Raw genomic sequence first — 26,250 nt, forward strand, 5'->3', positions numbered from 1 at the left:
ACTAAAGCGCAAAGCATATATTGTACCACACACAATAATAGTTTGAGACTTCAACACTCCACTCTCATCAATGGATAGATCATGGAAGCAGAAAATAAACAGAGACACAGGGAAACTAACATAAGTTATGAACTAAATGCCTTTAGCACACATTTATAGAATATTTCATCCTAAAACAAAAGAATATACCTTCTTCTCAGTACCTCACGGCAGCTTGTCCAATATTGATCATATAGTTGGTCACAAAACAGGCTTCACCAGATACAACTGAAATAATCCCATGCATCTGATTAGATCACCATGGACTATGGTTTGTCTTCAATTACAACAAAAATAATAAAAAGTCCACATACAAATAGAAGCTGAATAATTCTCTACTCAGTGATAGCTTGGTCAAAAAAGAAATAAACAAATTAATTAATTAAAGACTTTTTACAATTTAAAAAAAATGAAGGCACAACATACCCATACTGATGGGATGCAATGAAAACAGTGCTAAAAGAAAAACTCATAGCTCTGGGTTCCTCCAAAAAGAAATTGGAGAGAGCATACACTAAGGGCTTGACAGCACAGCTGAAGCTCTAGAACAAAAAGAAGCAAATACATCCAAGAGGAGTAGATATCAGGAAATAATTAAACAAAGAGCAAAAATCAACCAAATAGAAATAAAAAGAACTATACAGAAAATCAACAAAACCAGGAGCTGGTTCCTTGTGAAAATCAACAAGATTGATAAACTCTTAACCACATTAACTAGAGAGCGCAGAAAGAGTATCCAAATTAACAAAATAAAAAATGAGAGGGGAGATATACCAGTAACTGAGGAAAACCTATACTCAACAGAACTGGAAAATCTAGAGGAAATGGACACTTTTCTAGACAGATACCAGGTACCAAAATTAAATCAGGATCAGATAAGCCATCAGATCAGCCCTATATCCCCTAAAGAAATAGAAGCAGTCATCAAAAGCCTCCCATGCAAAATAAGCCCAGGACCAGATGGGTTTAGTGCTAAATTCTATCAGAATTTCATAAAAGACTTAATACCAACACTCTCCAAAAATTACACAAAATAGAAGATTTGTTCTTAAATATAAAATATATATATATAAATTTTATTATATATATAATAATTCTATATGAAATGAAATTGCTGGTTCATGTAAACTATTTTATCACCTCATAGGGAAAATGTTTTTTTTTCAATATTTTCTTAATTCATTTCAAACAATGCTTTCTGTTACATTTTATGTTCATTCTGACAAAATTCATAGCAATCTCATCAGAATTGCCTTGAACCAGTAATTTTAATGTCAAAATATGTGTTTATAATATTCCATTTTCTAGCATAGTAAGTGGCTAAATCAACAATGATAAGATAGACCTAGATGATCTCTGATAGGCCGGCTGGTGCTCCATGGACTCACACTTCCTGCCTTGGCATCTGGTGAACCTGTCTGATTTTGGCTTTCTCTGAGCCTCTGAGGAGTTGGCAAGCCCACATCTATGTATGATGTTATGAATTCCTTACTTTCTATTTTTTATAGCAATAGTAAGTCCAGCTGACTTCAGTTCTGCCCATGTTTTTCTCATGGAATAAAAACTAGGCTAAACGTCTATAACATTTATTTATTAAAAGGAAAACAAGAAAAATATATTTATGGATTTATGAATTAAAGTTTCAGTGTGTGTGTGTGTTGTATACATGAGTGTAGAAGCATGTGGCATGTGTATACATGTATAACACGTATATGTAAAAGTCATATATTAATATTGGGTGTCTTTTTCAGTTGTTACATATTTAGTGAGGCAGGGTCTCACACTGAATCCAGAGCTTGCAGATTCTGGTCTAGATAGTCAGTTTTCTCTGGCCATCCTGGCTTTGTCTCCTGAGTTCTGGAATTAGAGTCTTCCAAGCCCTCCAGGCCTGTGTGTTAGTCCTGAGGAGCTCTCATCCCTATGCTCACATGGTCAAGTATTTTGCCTGTTGAATCATCTTCCCAGCTCCAGGAGCTGCAAGAAGATTTTATTTCAACTTTTAATATTAGTTGGTAGAAAATAATCTAAACTATCTTCTCAGTAAGATGGTAGTATGAGATAGTAAGCAGAAGTGTGTACATGTATGTGTACACACAGTTCTTGAAGTAGAATTTGATCGTAGTAAGAGAATTGTGAACATTTAGTCTTTATTACAGAAATTGTAGGCCCAAGCATCTTCTTTGAGTCATGAGTCTTTGAAGCCTCCTATAACCCCAGAGAGCATTTGTGTCTTTAGTCCTAATAGGAACAAACCCCTTTAGGTATTTTCTTTAATAAAAAAAAAGTTACATGAAGAATGTGGAGTTGACTAGCACCAATGTCCTCATCAGACCTACCTTTACAAAGAATTTTATATGTAAATTTTTGTATTTGTATCTAATGATTTTATTTGTAAGAATATTTTGCCTGCATGGATGAATGTGTACCATGAGTGTGTCTGGCACCTGTGTCAGAAAGGTGAGGGGATTTCCTGGAAATGAGATTACAAATGGTTGTGAGCTCCCATCAGAATTCTGGGAATCCAATCTTCTGTGTTTTTTACCCACTAAGTCACCTCTCTAGCCCAATACTCTTTTTAAAGAAAAAATTTAAAATTAACTTGCACTGTTATAACCTGAAGACTTTAATTGGAATTATTTTTCTTTTTGTTCTAGTACTAAATAAACCAATCCCCTCAATAATCACAGACATGTTACCTGCTCTATCTGCAACGGTAAATGCACAAAGACTTCTTCCCTTACCAAACTGCATACTTTCTACGTCTGATCAAAATTTTGCTGTGTGTACTTACCTGACTAAAAGCAACAAGTGATAACCACACTACAGTCTGAATGAAATGTCTTGGAATCTTCTCTGCAACAAAAAATAGCTTGTTACTTTAGAAATCAACCTCACCTCAAAATTTTAGCATGTGAGCATATACTATATGCCAATAGGTCAATTCTTTGGCAGAATTCGGCACAAATGAAGTCTACCCAAGGCCCAATGTCCTTCTCCTCATCCCAGAAACACAACCTTTGTTAATTGCATTTCTATTGACGTTTTTGGCTTTCTTGTCTCTCAGAAGAATGCCCCACTAAGCTCTGCTTATAATATTTAACAGTTTCTCTATCTTTCATCACCATATTCTTCTGTATTTTCCCCATAATCTAATTTTTAAAGTCCCAAGACTACCACAGTCAACTTTATCACAGTATTGGCTTCATTTCTTGGCATATGTTTTCATTGCTCATTAATTTCCTGACTGTCTTAGTCAGGGTTTCTTTTTTGTTTGTTTTATTTTTATTTTTTTATTAGATACTCTGTATTTATATTTGAGATGTTATCCCTTTACCCCACCCTGCTCCCATCCCCCCACCCCCTCCAGTTGGAAAACGTGCCCTTTCTGGAACAAAAACCTTTTCTCACATTGATGCCAGATATCTTCAGTTACATATCCAACTGGATCAATAGGTCTCTCAAAATACACACAGAGGTTGGTGATTTACTTTATGGGAGTTTTGGAGGGTTTGGTCGGTTGATAATGTTGTTATCTTCCCATGAGGTTTTAACCCCTTTCAGCTCCTTAGGTTCTTTTTTAGCAACCTCATTGGGACCCCGAGTTCAGACCAATGGTTAGCTGCAAACATGTTCAGCTATATTTATATGACTCTGGCATAGTCCTTGAGAGGGGCATCTCTATCTAGTTCTTGCCAATAAGCACTTTTTGGGATCAGCTTGGATTTGCTAACTGCATATGTGGTGGATCCCCAGGTAAGGTGGCTTCTGAGTGATCTTTTCTTCAATCCCTGTTCCTCTGTTTGACCTTGCATTTCCTCCCATGAGCGTTTTGCTCTCTTTTCTAAGCAGGACTGAGGCATCCCCATTTTGGCATTCCTTCTTTTTGAGCTTCATAATGTCTGTGAACTGTTTCTTGGGTATTGGGTATTCCAAGATTTCTGGGTGCTGTTTTCTGCTTATCAGTGAGTACATATCATGTGTGTTCCTTTTTGTTAGTCAGGGTTTCTATTTCTGAACAATCATCATGACCAAGAAGCAAGTTGTGGAGAAAAGGGTTTATTCATCTTATACTTCCACATTGCTGTTCATCACCAAAGGAAGTCAGGACTGGAACTCAAGCAGGTCAGGAAGCAGGAGCTGATGCAGAGGCCATGGAGGGGTGTTACTTATGGCTTGCTTCCCCTGGCTTGCTCAACCTGCTTTCTTATAGAACCCAGGTCTACCAGCCCAGGATGGCACCACCCACAATGGGCTGGGCCCTCCCCCTTGATTAAGGAAATGCCTTACAGCTGGATCTAATAGAGGCATTTCCTCAGCTGAGGCTCCTTTCTCTGTGATAACCCCGGCTTATGTCAAGTTAACACAAAACCAGCCAGCACACCTACTTTCTTGACAAAATATCTGAGAGAAATCACTAATGGAGAAAGGACATAATTTTTCTTTCACATCCTCAAGCTATGCTACTTTATCTTGATGGGGAAGGCCTGTAACATGGCAGTGGAAGTCTGAAGTTGTAGGTGCTCACAACTTTGCAGAAAGAACACAGAAAACAGGTCCCTTATAAATGCTAACCAGCTTTCTTCTAGTCAGCAAGTCAGCATGACTTGTCTCTGTTTTATTTATCTTAACTTTTCAGCAATGAAGAAGTTGTTTCTGTGACTGTATCTGCAAGAAAGGTCCTTAAAAGAACAATTGCAGCTTCATGAGTGCAATTAGCCCACGAGCTATGAAAATGTCTAGCAGCAAATATTTACCATATTTTCTTCCATGATCCTGCCAGAGCACACCATTTTGCTGTTGAAACCTTTAAAACGGAATACATAGCATTAGCTACTTTCCTCTTGAACCATTTCAGTTACAAATGGAGTTTTCCCAAGTTTCAGCTTCCCCCAAGCTTTCCCTGTGCCTTTGGAACAGAACCAAAGACTGTCATTGTGATTTGTATAGATGGCAGTTACTACCCTTCAGCCCCAAGGCGGAGCGTTTCCACGTTGTCTGTGTACAGTTTATATACATAAGTCAATGGTGTATCTGAGTATCTGTAGCTACCTGCCCTAGAAGAGCTGAGCACAACATTGTGAGTCACAGGCTTTGGAGATTGCCCCTGGTGACCCTTGATCCCAAATCCATAAGAGGTTTTAGCTTTCGTAAGAAAAGGCTTCTCACTTTTAGTCTTTAAAGGAAAGTATAATTAGCAAGGTCAAAGCAAATGGCTTTGAACACAGTCACTTTGCTAATTTTAAGCCCACTGTGAACTTTGCCTTTTGCAGCTCCACTGAATTCTTTCTACTTAAAATTTTAAGAGCCCATAAAATTTAATGAACTGGACTGAGACAAATAGATGACCAAATCTAAATTTGTTTTGGCCACAGATTTCATTATTTTTATTGTACCTATGATGAAGAAATTGTTCCTATATCCAGATTCAGGTAGACTATAAACATCAAAAGCTTGTCTTTGAAAAAAATGACACAATGGTGTAAACATGATATGGCCATTTCCTCTCATATGACATCAGCAGTATGGTCTTTAACATAGCCTTAGCATACTGGCTTTTTGCTGTTTCTTCAGCAGAGTTACTAGATTTGTTGTGAACACTAGATTCCCCAAAGATCAGAGGTATTTGTGGAAGCATGTGGTGAGCATCTAGAACCATGGGGATCAATACGTATTTTGAGTGAAGAAAGCCTACTTTTATTCAGGGTGAAAATGAAGTTTCCCACTTACATGTTGGAAACAGGGTAATGCTTTAAACTTTACAAAGCAGTCATGACTTTTATTTAGCATGTAACAAATGGAACCTTCAACATCTTCAGAAAAGTGGTTATGGGAGGAGACCTCAGGAAATTTCTACTGGAGTGAGCCAGGGTGCCTTAGTGGTCCGTTTCTATTCAGCCTTTCTCAGAATATTTCCTTTATAAGAACACCTATGTGCTTTATTTACTTTTGCTTTTTTCTGAGACAAAATATCTGTCTTTCATGAAGAGAAGGTTTCTCTTGCTTCATAATTTGAGTGTACTCTCTCTTTGTAAAGAAATCATAACAGCACAGTTGTTTTCTTGAAATGTGTCTGCAGTGCGAAAACAGTGGGGGATGATGCTGCTGTTCTGCTCCTATTTACTGAGTCTAGGACCCATGGATGCTGCTACCCACTGTCAGGGTGAGTCTTTCAACTCAGCTAAATGTTTCCAGAAAAACCTCCATGACATACCCAAATACGTTTTTTCATTGTGATACTAAATCTATGCAAGTTGGCATTATACTACATATTAATATTTTAGCAGTAAAATGTATTTAACACATCTCTGAAATACTTGGCAGGGATAGAGGCTTGTGTGCTCTGTATTACTAAGTACTATTTGAAGTATATTTTTAATTTAAGTGAATCTGAAGAGCTGGGAAGTTTCAGTTTTCCTAGTTATTTATAACATCAACTACTTTTTAAAAGAATATATTACAGTAACCAAAGTCTTTCAATTTTAATCTATTAATATTTAAATATGAGGTTCTAGAAAGTAAAACTACATAATGCAAAGATGCTATTGTGCTGAAGAACTCTGCTATTAAAGTTGCAGTCTACTATGTCCAAATACCTCTGTGAGCTCAGCACAAAATTGAGGACTGGGCTTCCCTTTCTCTGCCTAAATTACTTGAAACATGTCTCTGAGTGCAGATGCCTGGCCTTATCAGGAGGATCACCCTGAGCAGAGCTCTCAGCAAATGCTGCATGACTTAGCACACAAGTCCTGCTATACCTTCCTGATTATATGATAATTAGGTGCTGTGTCATAACCAATAAGCTCTTTCTACCTGTACCCTAAAAACCTTAACATCTCCTACTCTATGAAAAATAAAATGAGCTATCCCAATGAGGCTGATTCCTGGAAGTCCTTACATCTGAACTCTGCTCACAAAGGTCTGGTGGTCAGTGACCTATGAGAAAAAGAAAGACCCACATTATTGTTTTGGTAAATAAATTTAAAATACACTAAAATAAATACCCTAAGGAATTCATTGAGTTGGTGATGTTTTATTTGTGAATTTGTTATAATGTTGGAAATCAGACCCAAGATCGCATGCATGCTTGGTCAGTGTGCTACCAGTGTGGTACACCTCCAGGCCTTTGTGCATTTTCAGACAAGATAGTAATGAGTTACTCCAGCTATGTTTCAAATCATTGTGCAAACCAGGCAGGATTTTTATTCATCATTCTCCTGTCTCAACCTCCTAAGTAACTGGAATTATAGGACTACTTCAGCATCCCTACAGGATTTTCAAGAGTTTTTTTAACTTATAAGGTTGAGTTAAAATTAAAAAATAATGAAATAAAAAGTAACTTATCTTAAGTATTTCTAGTATTGGTACAGAAAGAAAAAGGCTCATCAATAGAACTAATGACAGTTTTCCAGGAAAGGCACATTTTAAGCGTTGGTGAAAGGTATACTGATACATTTTTAAATGTTTTGTATTCAAAGATGCTTTTTAAGAGAGAAGCCAGTGAGATTAGGTAGAATTTAGTTTGAATTTAAGGTAGGGTATCTTGTAATGAAATCACAGGCCTGGCTTAAGCCAATTAAGTCTAATTAACCTAAGATGTCCTTTGACAAAATAATAGAGTTCAATTTTGTATTACTTTGCCGTTGTTGCAATAAAACACTCTGACTATGACAACAGAAGGAAAAACGTGTTTATTTGGGCTACAGTCCCAGAGGGTTCATGTTGGCAGGGCAAAGGCATGCTTATAAGAGCAGAAAACAGACAGCAAACTTCAAATCACATGTGGCTTTAGAAACATCAAAATGTACTTTTTGGGACATACATCCTCCGGCATGTCCATATCTTGTAAACCTACCCAAACAGCACCACCAACTGGCTCTAAGTGTTCCAGTGTCTGAATCTATAGAGATGTTGTCATTCACAGCACCATGAATGTCTGAGAAGAGAGATCTGAATTTTAAAAATGCATAGATAAGGCTTACAAATTGACTTCTTTGAGGTGGTAAAATCACATGACTTCATTTTCCATGCTCTAGGGAGGTCCAGCATGTGTAATGAGTTCTCACTCCATCCCTACCTCCCTCTTCACTTTAGGTCTATGATCATTTTCAAAACCTTTCATTAAAAACCTCTAAATGAAGACAATGAAACTTGATGGGAAAGAAATGTTTAAGCTATCCAAACAAAAAAAAAGGTTTTATAAAATAATTCAAAATAAGTTCCTGTTGTAAATATTGCTGGTATATAACAAAATTCACAAGATAATTAAAAACAAAAAATTAAAGAGTTAGACAATTTATGGGGAAAGTTGCTTATGATCAGAGAGTTACAATAATTAGGTCATATATAGGACGAAATGTCAAAATAACTTCAGAAACATTCAGGCAGCAGTAGTAGGAAAATACACACGATATAATTTAAATGTACGGAAGCTTTGATAAATACATAATATATATGTACATATGCAAACATATAGGCATCTGAAAGACTTCTGAGGTAATTGTTTCTGGGTCTAAATATTGGATTTTTAAAAATGTTCCTCAGAATATAGTTGTCTATGTTTTATTGTTGGCATATGATATACTCAGCAAAAATAAAGGCATTAAACAGTATTCAATATTGAAAGTCTTTGAGGAAAACATGTAAAAAACACTACTCATACATTTTTTTACTTCCAAAGCATAGCAAATGGCTTTTAGGTTTAATTCCAGTCTTGTGCCTTACATTTTCCTTTGTGGATGAGAAGTCTCAGGTTTAGAAAGTGACAACTGAGTATTTTTTATTTGGTCGGCATTGCTATCTAGTTAAGACTGAGGGGTCCATTGCTGAAGAGTACACACTGATTTTTCTCAGGAACAGAAACATTTGTACACATTGATAGAGCAGTTCCATTCATACGATGTATACTTTTCCTTTGCAGAGATTTATGCTAAAATCCAAACCAACAAAACAGTCTTTCCCAGATTAATCTTTTCACTTCTTTTTTTGCTCTGGGCTAAGAAGCAAGCAAATCTTTTAAATGTCATTGTCTATAATATAGGCAAGGATGTATGAAGTATACATACAATATAAAACAACTAGAAAATGCCTAGATAACCTGAAAATAGCCTTGATTACCTACAGATTCCCAAGGTGGTTTTAGTCAAACTCTGCTTGGAATTTTGCATGAATATTAAGATAGATTTTTGCGTTCATTATCCCTGTGATGTTTGAGTTTTGAGTCCTAAACAAGCTTCATCTCCTCAGTCTTTTCAGCATATTTTAGAATAACTCAATCCTCCACCCACAGTTGCACCATAGTTTTCCAGTTGCTTCTTGCTTGCAGGACAGCCCTGAACACCTTACCATGGTTTTGCATGATCAGGTCCCCGGTAAACTTCTGTCCTTTCTCTCACTAACCTGCCCTATTGTGGCTAAAATAATCTACCAAAGTTTTCCTGAAATTCTGGGTTCCTTCCAGACTCTGCTTTTGCTGGCTCTTCCTTTTATGTTAAATGTTTACTGTCCATGGCCCAGTCAATTCTCTAAATGAAACAATTTGTTCTTGGATTCTCATAGATTAATTACACTGACTTGGTGAACCCTTGCCTACCTGTCCAAGGGTGATGCTGTTCTTCATTTGTTTTTACTCCCATACTACTTTGAAGTTCATTTCCATATACAGTTTGTCAGAGTGCAATTTAAGCATAGTGTTTCTTTATTCCTGTGCTTCCCCTTAGACTATCTCTCCAGGAGGATGGAGATGGTGTGAACTTACCATTGTTGATTGTGTTCTGGTAAATTTTCTTGAACTAAACCAAGAGGAAGACTATGTATTAGGCTTGAGAGTAGTTTGGGAAGATGGCCATGGATATACTTCTCATAAATTTTCCCCCCAATATTACATTTTTATTGGTAGAAGGGGTCAAAGAGGTCAGAATGGAGCCGGCATGGGTTAACTCTCCAGTGGAATATGTTTTTACGGTTAAAAAACATGTTACTTTCTCCTTAGGGTCTCCTGAATTCCTGCAGCTAGAACCCACTGCAAACAGCTCTTCTCATTATGGAGTATTTGTGGACACGACTCAGGAAGTAAACAATATTATTAAGCTTTACTATGTGCTAAGCTTTCTCTTTGCATTTTATATGTATTAATGCATTTACTCAATCCAATAACAGATAACATTACTAACCCTATTGAATGGTGGAGAAAGAACAGGCATGGTTAATATAAATAGTTTCTGTCTATGTTACAAATAAGTGGAAAAATACAGAGTTAGGATCTAAATCCAGATGACTTGAGCAAGATCTCACAGCTTTCTGCTAGCCATGATCAAGGGTATATTTTATTGCTGCCTTCTCAAAGTGTTAGCTGCTAAGCCCTCACTCTTGAGGCTCAAGGTCACCACTAACTGAATATAGCTGCTTGTTGATGTGGTTCCATTAAAGCTCAAAAGACAGCCATCAGGAGTTCATGTGGCCTTGCCCCTTTTGTTTTCTTATTCACATTACTTGTTTCCTTTGCTTCTTGACTCTTCTATCCTTCACTCCAGTTTGCACACTGCAGCCACTGATCCTAAAGAACACACATATGTTTAATTCACCACCCAGGGAAAGCCTTTGCTACTACCCCTGCTGCTTTTGAGACAGTGCTCAAACACCTGAACATAAACTGGAAGGCTTACATATGGCAGGGCAGTTGTGCTGGTGTCAGATTTTGGCTTAGGAGGAGAAAGAAACAACATGGGAATTATCTCATAAAGAGGCCCTCAGTGACACTTCAAGAAGAAAGGTCCACTATACAGCACATTCACTCCAAATGACCCCCAACTTCTTCAGATGGATTAGATTCTTGACATTTGCACAAGCCATCTCCTGCCTTTCCTGTACCCCATGTCCAAGGCTTTCCCAGAGACACAGCACCAATAGGACATAAGAGATATAGAAGAGATTTGTTATGAAGGGCTGACTCTTAAGATTATGAAGGCTGAGAAGTTCCAAGATTTGATATCTGTGAGACAGAGAACAAGGAGAGCCCACCCTGTTTTACTGGTCTGAAACCATAGGCCTTATGAGTAGGAGTGCTCACATCTGAGGGAAGAAGGATATAATATCTTAGCTTAAACAGAGAGAGGAAGTCTGCCTCTCATCCACCTTTTGTTTTCACTGGATTGGTGAGAGCAAGCTCCTTTCACAGCATACTAATTTGATTACAAGTTTCTTGAAGAAAGCCATTCAAAGAAATATCCAGAAATAATATCTACCAACTCTCTAGTCATCTGTTAGCCTAGTCAACATGATATACAAAGTTAACTATCACACTCAATTACTATGAAATTCTTATTTTCTTGCTTTGCTGAAGTTGACCACAAAACAAGCTCCAGACGGTTGAACCTTAGAAAAACATTACTTGAACTTAATTTCTGTCACAGAATTGGCAGAGGAAGCAACTGGACTAATATAAAGTTGGTTTCCTGGGCTACTTAAAAAATTACAAAAAACTGTGACTTCAATCAAAATTTTCAGAGGCTGGATTCTGAATGATCTGGATTCTGAACTCAATAACATTCAGCCAAAATCAAAGTTTATAAAGAGTCATGCTGGCGTAAGCCCTGCTCTTTGTTCAGCTCCACGCTGGTCCACTCCCAGGAGCAGAGGCAGCCACCCCTGGATTTGTCCCTCCTCTCCCTGAATTCGTCCTTCCAATAAATATCTTTCGTGAGATATGCTGTCCGGTGGGACTCTCTCATCAGAAGAAACCAAGAAGCAATGAAGAGAGTACAGAAAGAAAGGGAAAGGTGAAGCAACTCAGCTCAGCTGGGGGCACTCTCTCCTGGGAGCTGCAATGCCTCTGCTGAGGTGGCTTCCTGAGAGCTGCGTGGTTCCTGGGCCGGGTGTCTCAGGATGCCCTTTCATTGGGATATCTAATCCTCTCGAAGAGGTGTGGCTCCTGGGCTTTCGCGTCCCAGGATATCGTTTATCGGAGCAGGAACACACACTGGTCAAGGTGAGGTCCTTCTCATCATTAAAGAAGGTGGACGATGGAGTGGTTTGTTGTCAGAACTGAATGAAATCTCTTTCCTGGACGTTAAGTTTCCCCGCTGGCTGGCACAAGGTTCCTTTAGAATATGCTCTTTCCTGTCGGGAAAGTTAAAGAACCAAAATTAACATTTTGTAGATAGGGATCGCCAGTTTTCCGATCAAGAAATTCAAAGTCAAGCAAAGGCTTGGGCTTTCACCAACTCTGCTGGCTTCTGGGACTTTAATAAGTTACAGGTGGCCTTGCTGCTCTCTGGATTGTCTTTCTTTAGCACCACAGAAGTGACCTTAGGAAAAGGTCTTGCCAAAGCTTCCTAGTGCTAAGAGTAGCTTGGCTGTGGCCTCTAGGCGCAGATTTTTGAATGTGATTTGGTCGCGCAGAAGGTTGATCAGTGAATGTTCTCAATCGCGTAGAATGTTGAAGAGCAGAGCTCCGGAGCTGCAGTGTCACCAAGAAGACCTGAGCCCTACCGGGCGGAGCAGCACACCCGCGTCCCAGAGGAGGATGGATAATCCTCACCCAAGATGGCTTAGCCTGAGAGCTGCGCTGCATTCCTTCACCGGGCTGGCTAATTTTAAGACATTTCAAATGATCCCTTTTAAGCCATTTGTCATCCCCTGGCACGATCGTGTTATAGAATAATGTGTATTGGTTGGGACATGCTGGACTGGTCCCAGGTGCTCTAAATTCTCAGCCAGAGCTTGTGCCCTTCCTTGGTTGTTTTTAAATACGTTGGTATAGGAACCACAAGTGAGGTTTCTCCTTATGGCTGTTGACAAATGTGCAGTAGATGGAAGAAAGACTTGTAATTTCTAGAAGGATTTATCTAGTATTCATAGGGTAAGTGTTAAATCAAACTCAGGCAAAGAAAGAGTGCAGACCTGCAACATTCCAGTTATCCAGAATCACTAAAGTTTATTATTAGTCGATCCACCTTGTTTGTACAATCTTTCACACAGGTGTGCCTTATTTTTTTCCTTTCTGGTAATTTCAGCTCACAAACAGGCTGGACACCGTGTCTAGCTGTGTGGCTTGTGTCTTGGTTAAAAGGAAAATGAGATGCTACAGGGTGATTAGCCCTGGCCACTTGTTTTTGCTCTTGGAGTCAGCTTTAGAGAACTTCTAAAACTTGTGTGTACTGGAACAACAGTGCCCATCAGATTAATGTACAGATTAAAGTAAAGATTAAATGAGAGTGTATTTTTAAATTGCTTATGCAATGTCAGACTTACCAGCTGTGACTACATTTAATAATCCTATGAACCCTAGATCCCCAGGGGGGAAAATCAAGTTGGATCTCACTGATGTTGCAGGACTCATTCCAGTGTTCTCTCACAGAGGCCCTACTGTGTTACATGGGAGTCCTGTTTCAGGCTTGGTGAGTCTGAAGTTCCTAAGGTGGGACTGGTTTTCACAGTTTACTTCTCTTCCCTACAAACCTCTTGGCAGAACAGCTACCCTTCCAGAAAGCAGATCACAGAAACAGAGATGGCTGCTGTGATGTTTGTGATTGGACCCCTGGTGAGTCTGGGTCTGCTAGTTGTGGCCCTCTGTGTTGATTGCAGAGCATGTCTACTATGTGGAATCTTGAAGCTTCTCTGCCTCACCTGCACTCCTTCAACTCAGACCAGAACCAAATTTTTGACCCATAAAAAAACTGGGTCATCACAACAAAAGTGATAATCTATAAAGGAATCTACTAGATGTTGTGGGTACAAAGGCCCTTGCACCCACACAGCACTAGAGAACCAGGAATGTTAAACACACTGGGGCCTCTTCTCAAAGGGAGAGATAAAGACCTGCTTTCCTGACCAGAATTCTTGCAGTGGATATTGTTCACATCTGTTGACCTTTCTGCTATCTATGTTGACCTGATTTTTCCATGTTCTCATAATAGAAAAGTATGGTATTTTCAACAACAACAAAAAAAAAGAGTCTTGCTCTTTATGAACACTTTAGATAAATTCTCCAACTTACCTCTTCATGGGGATGTGAACATTTCTTGACATGTAGCTGCAACGTTCAAGTCTCTAGGCCCTCAGGTTATCTTTAATGGTTGCATCACAAAATCTAGGATCATCCCAACAGTCTCAAAACCCTTAATTTTTTCATATTTGTAAACATTTGAATTTCATACAAAACACTTATACATTTCAGAGATTAAGATGTAATCTTTGGGCAACATTTTTTAGCCTCCCACATATGAGAACTTATGTAACCCTGTCTTACTCACCTCTTCACTGAGGCAAGGCAGTCAAGATTTTGTAACCCTCAGATGGCAAATCATGAGCCAGGTTGTGCCTCAGCATAAACATATATCCTTGTCAAGAGGCCTGTTGCCTTAAGGCAACTTCTGGGGAAATAGCTACTTTGTGTGTACAGCACAAAATACTACTGGCAGTTGGCATTAGTGCTCTTACTAAGGAGTGATCTGAGTGGCATGCCACATCTACCTTTTAGTATCTGTAACTGTACCAGTTACTGGTTTCTGGGTTTTATATTTTACTCTGTCATGAATCCTTGTGGTAGACCAATGCCTACCCTAAAGGAATAAATATCACTTCATGAAAGTGAAGTTGTACCATGCCTCTCTCCACATTCTTTTCAGGTATAGAATTATGGTTTTAACTGATCCACAATACTTTTGTCATTTTTTACCATTTTTATTGCACCACGAGTAGCATGCCTGTCTGTCTCTGTCCTACTTTACTAAAACCGTTAGGTTCTTAAGGCTAGGTTACCTTCTCTGTTCCTATTTGCAGCTGCCACGTTATCTGGCAGACCGTAGGTCCTCATAAATTGTTAATGAATGAACTAATAAATGTGGCTTAGAGCAGCCACTGTCTGCCTCTTCATCAATTGATGGAGCAGACGGAACAGCCAACCGTGTGAACAGAAGCCATCAAGCATGTCCAACGAAAGTGACTGAGTGTGTATCAGGAGGCAGTAAAGTAAACAATATCTCAAGGGTCACAGCTGTTTCACTCTGCCTTTCAGCCAAGAAATACCATGATTTACTTTCTGTTCTTGCTAAGGATGAAGAAATAAAGTCATAAACAAAGAGTGAACAAGTGAAGAATTACTTGGCTTGGATGGACAGGTCAATCAGCTTGCCTACCTGTGGCTAAGCAAGAGTGATCAAAGAATAAAACCTTTTTCTCTATACCCATATCTCACTATACGCTTTAATGAGAGTAAAGAGATCTTGACATTGTTGCAAAGTTAGTAAATGAATAAGTAATATTCTAAGCTGTGTAACAAATATACCCTTTCTTTCCCCAGAACATTAATTTTTAAAGGGGCTCTTGTATAATATTGACTTAATAGAGACATTAGCATGATTTAATGGAAAACCAATTAATGTAGAAACTCCTAAGAAATTAATACTTGAACTACACCTAAATATGTCTATATTTTTTGTAGATTTAAATGCACAAGGTATTTATTCATATTCAATATGACAACTCATGTATGCTTATTTTTGGAATCTTAGATACGTTAAAGTAACATATGCATAGAGCAAAAGCTGAATCAATATTAACTGAATAGATTTTTTTAGTATTTTTTAACAATATGCTAAAATCTATCTTTTGGACTAATCTTTTTTAGATAACTAAAGTTTATGCCTAAGAAAAGTATGAATATAATATATTCAACATCTCCCTACTTTTGTTATTTATAGTCACTTAATTCTTATCTTGGCTTATTTATAACTCCAAGTAATATGTACAAGTGTCTGCTTTTACTATGGTGTAATGTGAGCTACTTACTTTGAAACTCTCCCATCTAAACAGCAACACAGCCTGTTTTCAGAGCCTCATATCTGTAGCTTGATGATAAATTAATTGACAGGCTTTGCTTACTTCTATAGGTGACTTTAAGCTAACAACTTGACTTTGAATTGTCCCCTACAATTATAACAATCTTCAATACTTATTCTCTGGCCTGAGTTTGTAAGAAAATCGATAAGCCATACTGACAAAATTTTGATTATGCAAATGTTAGTCAATACAGAACTGAGTATTGTAAATGCTAACAAGAAAGCAGTGCAGTCCTGGTGGGAAGTGAACTAGATAGTGGAGCTCTAATTGTGTTTTAGAAATGAACAAATCTATCACTCTGAGGAAAGACAAACCCTGAAGGGAAAGACAGGGTCATAGGAGCAACACATAACAGAAAATAAAGAGTACCTTTCACACAGTTTCACAAAGAAGCACTCTGTGTTGCAAAACACACAGAACAACACCACACAGTTTTACCATGACTGAGAGTTACCACCAAAAGGAAAAACACAGAAAATTATTTTGTAGCCATTTCATAATGAGCCCAAAAACATCAAAAATAAATTTATGTAGGTGTTTGTAAGCGTAAAATAAAAGGAAAAATCCTGTGGTTTGGTATAAATATGCCTTACACTGTAAGAAATCGTGGTTATGTGCCAGAAACCCTTAAGAAAAAGGTTCCTGCTATGCCAGAAACCCTTAAAAAGTGAAGGAATTTCACAGCGTTGAAGGTGAAGTGCCCGAGGATGAAGTTTGCCCTGAAGACACTGCAGAAAACAAGGAGGAAGCTCATCTATGAGAAGGCAAAGCACTATCACCAGGGCAATGGGCAGATGTCCTGACTGAGATTCGGATGGCTAGGATGGTAAGGGAGGCTGGAAACATCTATGTGCTGGATCTGAAATATCAGTGGAGGAAGCCTGAAGGTGCCCAAGATATTGCAGCTTCTTCATCTTTGACAGATCTTCAATAGCACCTTTATTAAGATCAACAAGGCTTCAATTAATATGCTGAGAATTGTGGAGCAGTATATTGCAGGGGTACCCCAACCAAAACTCAATAAATGATCTCATCTACAAGCTAGGCTATGGAAAAATTAACAAAAAGGGGATTTCCTTGACAGATAATTCCTTTATTGCTCAATCTCTTGGTCAATTTAGCATCATCTGCATGGAAGATCAAATTCATGAGATCTATACAGTTGGGAAACACTTCTTTGAAGCAAATAACTTCCTGTGGCCCTTCAAATTATCTTCCCCATGAGGTGGAATGAAGACAAAGACAACCCACTTTGTAGAAGGTGGAGATGCTGGCAACAGGGAAGACCAGATAAACAGGCTTATTAGACAGATAAACTGAGGTGGTGCCCATAGTATTTTTATAATCTGGTCAGTTAATAAACAGTTACTTGACAAATTCAAAAAAAAAAAAAAAAAAAAAAAAGAAAAAGAAAAAAAAATCGTGGTTAAATTCATAGTGATTATTTGTCCAAGAACAAAAGGCTTTTTTTTTTAGACTTTCTGGTTCCTTATCATTTTTAGGACAAATGAGAAGGTTGTATTTTCTCCTTGCTGGAATGTATCCATCCATCTTTGTATCCTTAATCACATATTATTGTTCCATCTGTTCACCCATCCAGTAGAACTTATCAGCCATCCTTAGCACTTAGGTTATGGTTTGTGAGACTAACTCAGGAATATAAACTTCCTCACATGGATGGTGAATACATAGAGTAGGGTAGTTTCTCAAGAAGGAATGGACTGAAATAAAGGTTCTTCTGCTAACTCTTTGATTTATTGGCCTGGAAACTAATCATCTTTTCAGCTACTCTTTAAGTCCTTTCCCCATACTTCTATTTTGTTCTCCTGTCTTGTCTTAGTATATTATGAAATATTATCTCTAATATTTTGTGTCTAATTTATAAATTGATGTGACACTTGTGTGTACATTGGGAGAAATTCTATAAACAACATGAATAAGAATGGAATATTACAGTATGGCTTATGTTCAATTTAAATTGTATATGTATATGTGTATATATCACAACATACATTTTACTGTGTGACCTTTAACTTCTTCTAGTGTGTATGAGGACTCTGTGTTCAAAATGTCCAGTTGCCTTTGCAAGGTTCTGTGTCTGGTGGTGATTCATTCCTGAAGGGTCTCTTCTGAAGGTATTGTGACTTTCTACACTGTCAGACCTCTTATTTTATGCACATGACAAATAGCTAGCATCTTGTTTTCTTGTCACATGCCTGAGCCAGCTCATTCATATATTCAGTAAGTATGTACTGATAGTACCATAAATGGCATCATACTATCGCAAATAAACCCAGTATCTGAACTATGAGTTTAGATTTTTGTTATGAAAAGATGCTGGTTGAAAATAAACAAACAAACTAATACAAATAAAGTCAGGGTCTGGGGAGATGACTCAGATGATGAAGGTCTTGTAGGACAAGTGTGGTGACCTGAGTTCATGAACTCAAACTATACATAAAAGCCAGGGGTGGTGTCCACAGAGACCAGCTGACCCTTGAAAATGACTGAATAAGCAGTTTGGCTGAGTCTGTGAACTTTATGTTCAGTGAATGACATCCAAGATAAAAGACACTGATACCTTTGGCTCCAAACACATGTATATTCACATTACTCTCTCCCAGTGTGCACATTTCCAAGAACAAGTACACACCACATACACATAAATACAAAATAGCAGGTCAGATCATAGGAATAAAGCATAGTAAAGGAGATGGAGACTCCTGTGAATTAAGAATTATGGCTGAATTATGTTTGTTGGTATAGAAAACTTCACTGACAAACTTACAGAGACCCAGAAGAAGAAAGACTAATGCTTTGAGAAATGGATGAAATTCATGCTACGAAGAGGGGAAAGCAGCTGAAAATTTCCCAGGTAAGACTAACTGAGATGTTGAAGTGGTCATTTTATCCATGGCCAGATTTTGACAGCTTGTGGGAGCATAGACAAGCTATTGTACAGACTTCCTCAACTCTGGGGTGGAAACACCCAGGATGTACCCTAGCTTTGTCTTACCTGAATAGCATTGTTTTAAAAGAAAGATTTTGATAGCCACCCCTCTCAAAATATACATTTTTGAAAGATGTAAATCCCTATGCTTCCTTGCACTTCTAGCATCCCCGTATGACTGGGGTGTGAGACATAGTACTGTATGAAGAACATATATTATATATCATTGCTGCATCTGTTCACGCATTCAGTAAACTGCATACTATATATATAGACACAGTATTGTATATAGAGCATATATTACATATCATTTCTCCATCTGCTCACCCATCCAGTGTACATATAGATACAGTACTGTATATTGAGATGATCCTGAGTGAACCATCCAGTCAGAAATTATTCTAGTTAGACTCTTCAGCTCTGAGATACTTCCTTCCTGTATGTTTCTGAGATAGGGATATTAGGATTTTGTTGTATCGCTGTGATTAGAACTATTGTAATAATACAAAGTCAGAGTCTGCTGTAATACAAAGTCAGAGTCTGCTGGAGTGACTGACGGATAATATTTCAAAGGATAATGAGATGACAGCCAGGGTTTAAGATATAGAAACCAATAATTATGACCAAACCATCTCAAGATGATCATGAACTGAATATTTCCTTCAAAACATAAAGAGATTTCAAGAGGCAGACATTCTAAAGGAGTATTGAGAGCATAGTTTAAAAGATTATGTTTTAAAGCCTGTTCTTATTTCTTTTCCTAAAAGGAACAGAGATCTGAAGAAGTGCTAGCCTAGAGTTAAAAGAGAAGACACGAATCAGATTTCCCAGGGTTTGAGATCCATCTGTTTAAACTCAGCAGCTTGTTAAGTAAGGGGCTGCCTGCAGGCCTGGAAGCAGAGGAGCAGGAAATGATCCCCTGAGATTGCTGCTCAATTAAATGAATTCGAGCTGATTATCATGAGGTTGCAGCCCAGAATGGGTCCCCAAGGCCAGAGAGCTCGGAATGTATTTTCCAGAGTATAGGAAACTAACAGCTGCATGGGGAAATGTTCACTAAGGAAATGATTATTTGTAGCATGCGGATCAGCAGCTGGATAAGACACAGCAGTGCAGAGTGGGAAGAGCCTCTGCTCCCTGCTCAAGATTCAAGATCAATTGACTCTTTGAGGTGGGACCTAAGAAGCAAGGGATTCATGAAATCTCCTCCTGTGTGTGTGTGTTGGGAGGGGGTGATTTACATACACCCGTGGGTATAAGGAGGCCAAGAAAGATTTTGTGTCTGCTCTATCCCTCTCCACCTCATTCTCTTCATCAAACCTGAAACAAGGCTAGATGCTAGCAAGCCTCAGCTACCCTTTTGTTTCTGTCCCCCACAATAGTGGAGTACAACCAAACGTGTTGCCAACCCCAACTTTTAATGGGGTTACTGGGGATGAGAACACAGGTCCTCATGCTTGTGCAGTAACTGCTTTTACCCACTGAGCCATCTTCCTAGCCCAAGATCTGTGGTTTTGGCTTTGGGAAATGAAACTTATTCTTGGCAATACCCTCTGCTTTTTTTTTTTTTTTTTTTTTTTTTTGCTGGTTAGAAACATCTCCTGACTCCTACCACATCCCAGGATGGAAAGTGGCATGATTTACTTAAATACATACGTCATTGCTATTTACATTTATTTAATTTTCTCCTGTTTCCGATGAATGGGTACTAATGGAAATAAAGCTAATTAAGCCCTGCTAAAGTGTGCTGTGAAGTGTTCTTATGATTTCTCTATTAACACTTAAACGCTTCCATATTTGCTTGTTTCCAGAGAGAAATGGGAACAGAAAATATGGCATTGGTTGTAAATGTACTTAAAACTGGAAAATATTTCTGTTGCAATGTACTTAGGTCTTCTCAAACTGAGAACAATAAAAAAATTATAAAGAAAAATGACATTGTTATTCCATCTCCCCAGGTTAATTTACATATAACATTGTTGAATATTTCTGACAGCCATTTTCCTTCATGTAAGACATATTTTGAAGGTATTGTTCTACTATTTGGTAGAATGTGATTTGGATATTCTGAATCTTTTTATAATATCTATTGCATATGAATGATTTATCTGTCTTTTCTCTTTTGGGAGTTTTCCAAGAGAATAAACAGAAACTACTCTATCTTCATTTTCAATTCTTTTATTATTTTATTTTTGGAACAAGATCTTGTCTAGTTTAGACCAGTCTTCACACACCATGTAGCCAAGAACAAACAAGTTTCTGGTCCTTCTGCATTTGGTTCCCAGGTGCTGGGATAACAGATTTGCTCCACCATCCTTGGTTTTACATGGTTCTAGGTACTAAAGCTTAGGCTTTTCCATTGCCAGGCAGGCAGCCTACCCACTGAGCCACAGCCTCATCTGTAGATTCAGTGAAGTGTATTTTCCAAATACACTTTGTTGTTTCTTTTTCTTCTGAGCCTAAGTTTTACATACTGATATTTTTTTCTATATTATTCAAACTTCTGTCTTTCGTTCCCATGTTTTTTTTAAATGAAAATTCTGTCTTGGTGGAAGATCTTTTCATTTTTCAATAAATATTGCTAACAACAGTTAAATGGTTGATACTTAAACGTGACCCAATTGGTTTCTTTTGGGATAGGAAAAACATATCATGAGTTTTTATCCTCTTATAGAACTCTATACTCATAGGAAAATGTCTCACTCATCATTTAAGACTCTGAAATATCTTTCTACCTTTATTTCAAAGGATAGAGTTATAATCACATTTCTCTCAGTGTAATATTTGTTGCCTTCTGAAGAAATCACAGGGGAAAAGGAAACATTCCATGGACATATAAATTCACATATTCACAAAATAGGAGAAATCCATAAAGGTTTAAAATAAGAATCTTCAGTGAGTTACTGATAAAAGCATAATTCATACCCCTGTGGTTAGAAGAATGTTATGTGTAGTTCTCTTCTGAGAACGTATCCTTAAGAACTGTCATGATGAGTTGCAACTAGAAACCATTAGTCTTCATTTCTGAGATTGTATTGCAGTAACCACACATCTGATTTCCATAAGGCAATAGTTCTCAACCTGGACAACCCTTAAGAGTTAAGCTAGAGAGTTTTCAATAGAATTGGCTTGGGCTCTTCCCAGATATTTTGATTCATTACTTTAACCTGGCATAAAACTTCTATTTGGAGATTTTGAAAGGTTCTAGAGGCAGTGTGTCTGTCCCTTGAGTTATAATGCATAAGTCAGATGTACATGAAGGAGATAGATAAAGCCATTTTAATCAAAGCTATAAAACAGGAATATAAAGCACATTCTAAAAATTCCCAGTATATAAAGGCATAGCAAGAAATGGTACAGGATTTTTTTTTAGTGTTTGCTTTGTGATTATCAAGACTTAGGGGTTGAGACAAAATACATAAAGCAGTCACAGCCTGTGTTTTCACTATGTTTGTGTGGTAAAGTTGACACTGGAGCTCCTCCATGGCAGGTGGGAAACAGAAAAAGTAGATTTGAGTTCAGTCTTTCCTACTTCCCATTAGTGGATCATAAAATCAAGTCACTAGGTGAACAGAAGGTGCTTATTTATTTATTTATTTATTTATTATTTACCTAAAGTAAAATAGAATAGGAGAAAATGGAGGCCATGGAAGCACAGGTCAATTAACCAAAATGTGTATGTTTTCATCACTGTTTCAGTATATTCATAAATGTCTACAGATATATACAAACAAGTATGTGATAGTTGATCACAAAATAAAGGGCATGTTCCTCATGCATCTTGGTAAAGGGTTTGCACATCACTGTTTTAGTGAAGAGGAGCATTCAAGCCGAGCAAGCAGGCCTGAGGAGAAGCCAGCTGTAAATGATGACCACCTCCTGTGCAGCTTCTAGTTCCATCACCAAATGTGTCACCCTCCTTGATTATCTTAAGGAACCATTGAGTCAGTAAATCACTAAATAAGAGCCCAAAGGCTTGCCAAATGGTTGTGCCTGTGTTTAGTCGGACTCTAGTGGATGTCCAAGTATTTCAGGGTATTGAGCACATAAGCTGGATTAAAAACATGAAGTAACCTTCTCCCTTTAGCTGCTCCAGATGCATAGTGGACCGTTGGTTATGCTGACTCCATGCTTGGTCTCTATGACCTCACTTTACTCTGTTTTGCTAAGAGAAGGAATGATATAATTCCAGGCAGAGAAACAAGGTTATGTAGATTTAATGGTTGAATGTTTTGTAGTTTCTTTGATTTTTAATTTGAGAAAAAAACTACTAACGAACAGTTAATTGATACTAATTAGGTAAATCGGTTCTGTTATACTTATTGCATGTAGAGGTAAATTTCATAGCCTGTTCTCTTACTTTTAAAAATGAGATCACACTCTCTTTTGAGTTGTGTTTTTAAAGGTTGGCTTTGATTAAGAATTAAAAACAAATTAACTGGCTTAGTACAGCACTGCTTGAAATGAAGACTTGAGTTTCTGTCAGGGGATAGAGCAACAAGAAAGAAAAAAAAATCAAGAAGTGGCAGTTGAAAACAATGTAATTAGTTGCTGAGATACTTTCTTGGATAATCTCATATTCTGCTCACTTACTCATATGTTCCTGGTGGGGCCTTGGAGACAGAAATGGGGTGTATATGGTCATAGTAATACATATATATATAATCCTTATATATTCATACATATATTATACTCATATATTATTAAATATATTAAATATATATAATTTTATTCTTTAAAATGTTCATATATGATATATAATTTTATTCCTTGGAAACTTTATATATAAAAACTTAAAATTTGAAATTAATAATGAAGGGGAATTAGCAATGCCAGAAAAGAGTTCCACATGTAACACATTTTTCAGTGGCTCAGTCACAGGGAAGCATATTTTAGTGCATGTATATGAGGGCAGTTTCATAGAATGCTGAGTGTATGGGATAGCAATTGAGCAAACGTCTTAAGTATTTTCTGCTCTTCACAGAAACTATCTGAACTCTGACTTTGAGGTATGAGACCAATTCTTCCTTCAGTTAGAAATAACTGTGAGAAGCAGAATTTTCACAAATATCCTTAGGACTAAGATGATGGTATAACTTAGTTGAAATTTTCTATCCCCATCTATCTTCCAAATGAAGACATCCAGACTTAGACTTCTTTATTTAGCTTTAGGGTGATCACTGGGTAAATTACCCTTAGTCTAATTTTATAATGGCTAAACTGACTACTCCCCCAACCGTGTGCACCAAATACTTGCTGTTTGTGCCTTCCCAGGTTATTTTTGCTCCAGCAGTCTGTTCTCGGGTTGGGGTGGAGGTGGGGGTTACTCTGGGACATGTTCCTGGCCCATCTCATCTAATGGAGACCTTCTTTCTTATTTTTCCTCCTCCACATTCCTTCTCTCTCCCTTCCTCTCCTTTCTCCTCTTCCTCATGGTCTTTCTCATGACAACCCTCCAACTCAAACCTTGCCTTTTTCTTTCCCCCCCCCAGTAATTGTCTGTCACTATTTTATTTAACCAAATGTTCTAAATTGGAGAGCAGGGGATATATAACAGAGATCAGTGTACATGGGAATTTGCTTGTCCTGAATCAGCCAGATTTGGCTATACAGAATTTAGCATTTGAAAACATAACAGCACAAGACCAACCACCCAACATGAGGGTACACTGACATTTATATGAGGGCACATGGCATTTACTACAGAAAATACACCCATTCACAATGGATACAAAGATATTCCAGAATAATTTTGCAGGTACCAGTAATGTGAGAATGTGTCGGGGAGCACATAGCTGTAGAAGAAACTTAGTGTATACTGTTAAAGACAAGGAATGACCACTAACTATTTTCTTTACCCTCATGCATTTAGTTGGGGAGAGGAAGGTCCTAGAAAAGAATATAAAATAGAACTGAATTTAATTCCTAAATTGACTGAATAAAAATTCCCCAGAAAAGTAAAAAAAAAAAATCCTGTGATGAAACTGTGAGTGCTTAAAGTCACAATCAGGGACTGAAATAGAGGCTAAGAGATAGAAAGAAACACACTGGCAACAAAGTGTATTTGCGTTGCTTCTGAAAAGTGGTGAATTTGGCATACTTCATTGGCCTTGGATAACTCATGGTATGTTAAGATAAAACATACAAATTATTAAATAAAATGTCAAATGTTGCTCACATTCAAAGTTAGCATCTCAAGTCATCTCATGAGGATAGAGGGTGAAAAAAATCAATAATTGGTATTATTTTACATACTTCTCCACCATGGAGGTTATACCAGAGAGTCAAGCTTGTGAAAGAAGTTGAAATTTTTGCTCTGTGAAAGAAGTAGAAATTCTTGCTCTGTCAGTATGTGCATACACTGAAATGAAAAATAAGCAGGTCTACATAAGCTTTCAACTGCTTGAGACTATCAAATCAGACCCACAAATCTGAGTTTATGGAGAATCAAACATTACTAACAATGTTACCTAGATGGGCATATCAGGGGCCCAGGTAAAGCTAGGCGATGTCTAAGGTTCTGAGGCTGCACTCTAGGTCTTCCCTTCTGCAGAGGACACATTCTCACTGCCCCAGAGTAGAGACGTTCTGCAGGATTAGTGGCTTAAGAAGCCAAGGATTGAAACTGTTGATTAATAAAGCTTTTCATTTTTGTTTTTTTGCATGCCATGTACTAGAGTCCATACTGACAAATCCATGGTTCAGTTTCATCAAGAGGAAGGAAAATGGAGACATACTGTTAAGCATGCTCACTGGGACCTTTCTCCTTAGTAAAATCGTTCAACTACCTGCCAGGAGGTCCAGTGGTTGTCAAGGTAGGTAGGATGGCCCATCTCACTTGCTTGGTAAGGGGGACAAATAGATGTTAGAGTGTCTTTTTCAATCATTTTCTCCCCAGTTTCACATAAAAATAGGTGCAATCTGCTATATACATACGTACATACATACATTAGAATACATAATCAAGTATGTTAAACAGAGACCAATGTAGAGGCTGCTATTCCTTCTGTCTGGTTTATTCAATTTTCTGAAGTCATTTCAGTTAATTTAGTTTTATTTTGAAAACCAAACAAAAGAATTCAAAGTATAAAATTAATATCTGAGCCTTTAAAAAGATTCTCACAATAAGAAAACATCCATAGAGGAGATAAATATCACATATAACCCTCCCTTCCTGGGATAAAGTGTTATAATTTTAAATTTATATTTTTCTAAAATATGTCAATCTTTCCAGAATAAGTTATCATGTATGTGCTACTATGTAATCTTATTTGGACCAAATATATAATAAATCTCTTTTATGGTATATATGCAAGCATATTATGATCAAAATTAATCTCATGTTTTAAACTTTTATCTAAGGGAATGTAGGGAGCAAATAGAGAATAATAGTGTTGAACAAAAGGTGGACATTGTCAACATAT

The 26,250-nt window shown here is 37.6% G+C and overlaps 1 pseudogene across 1 annotated transcript; it reads left to right on the forward strand.

Moving 5' to 3' along the window:
* The first annotated feature begins 16,460 nt into the window (after positions 1 to 16,460).
* On the forward strand, positions 16,461 to 17,196 carry LOC308438719 (large ribosomal subunit protein uL30-like; annotated as a pseudogene). Its single transcript has one exon. The product of its transcript is annotated as a large ribosomal subunit protein uL30-like (transcript).
* The last annotated feature ends 9,054 nt before the right edge of the window (positions 17,197 to 26,250 follow it).

Source organism: Micromys minutus (assembly GCF_963924665.1).
Source record: "Micromys minutus genome assembly, chromosome: 28".
In the NCBI taxonomy this organism is placed as follows: Eukaryota; Metazoa; Chordata; class Mammalia; order Rodentia; family Muridae; genus Micromys; species Micromys minutus.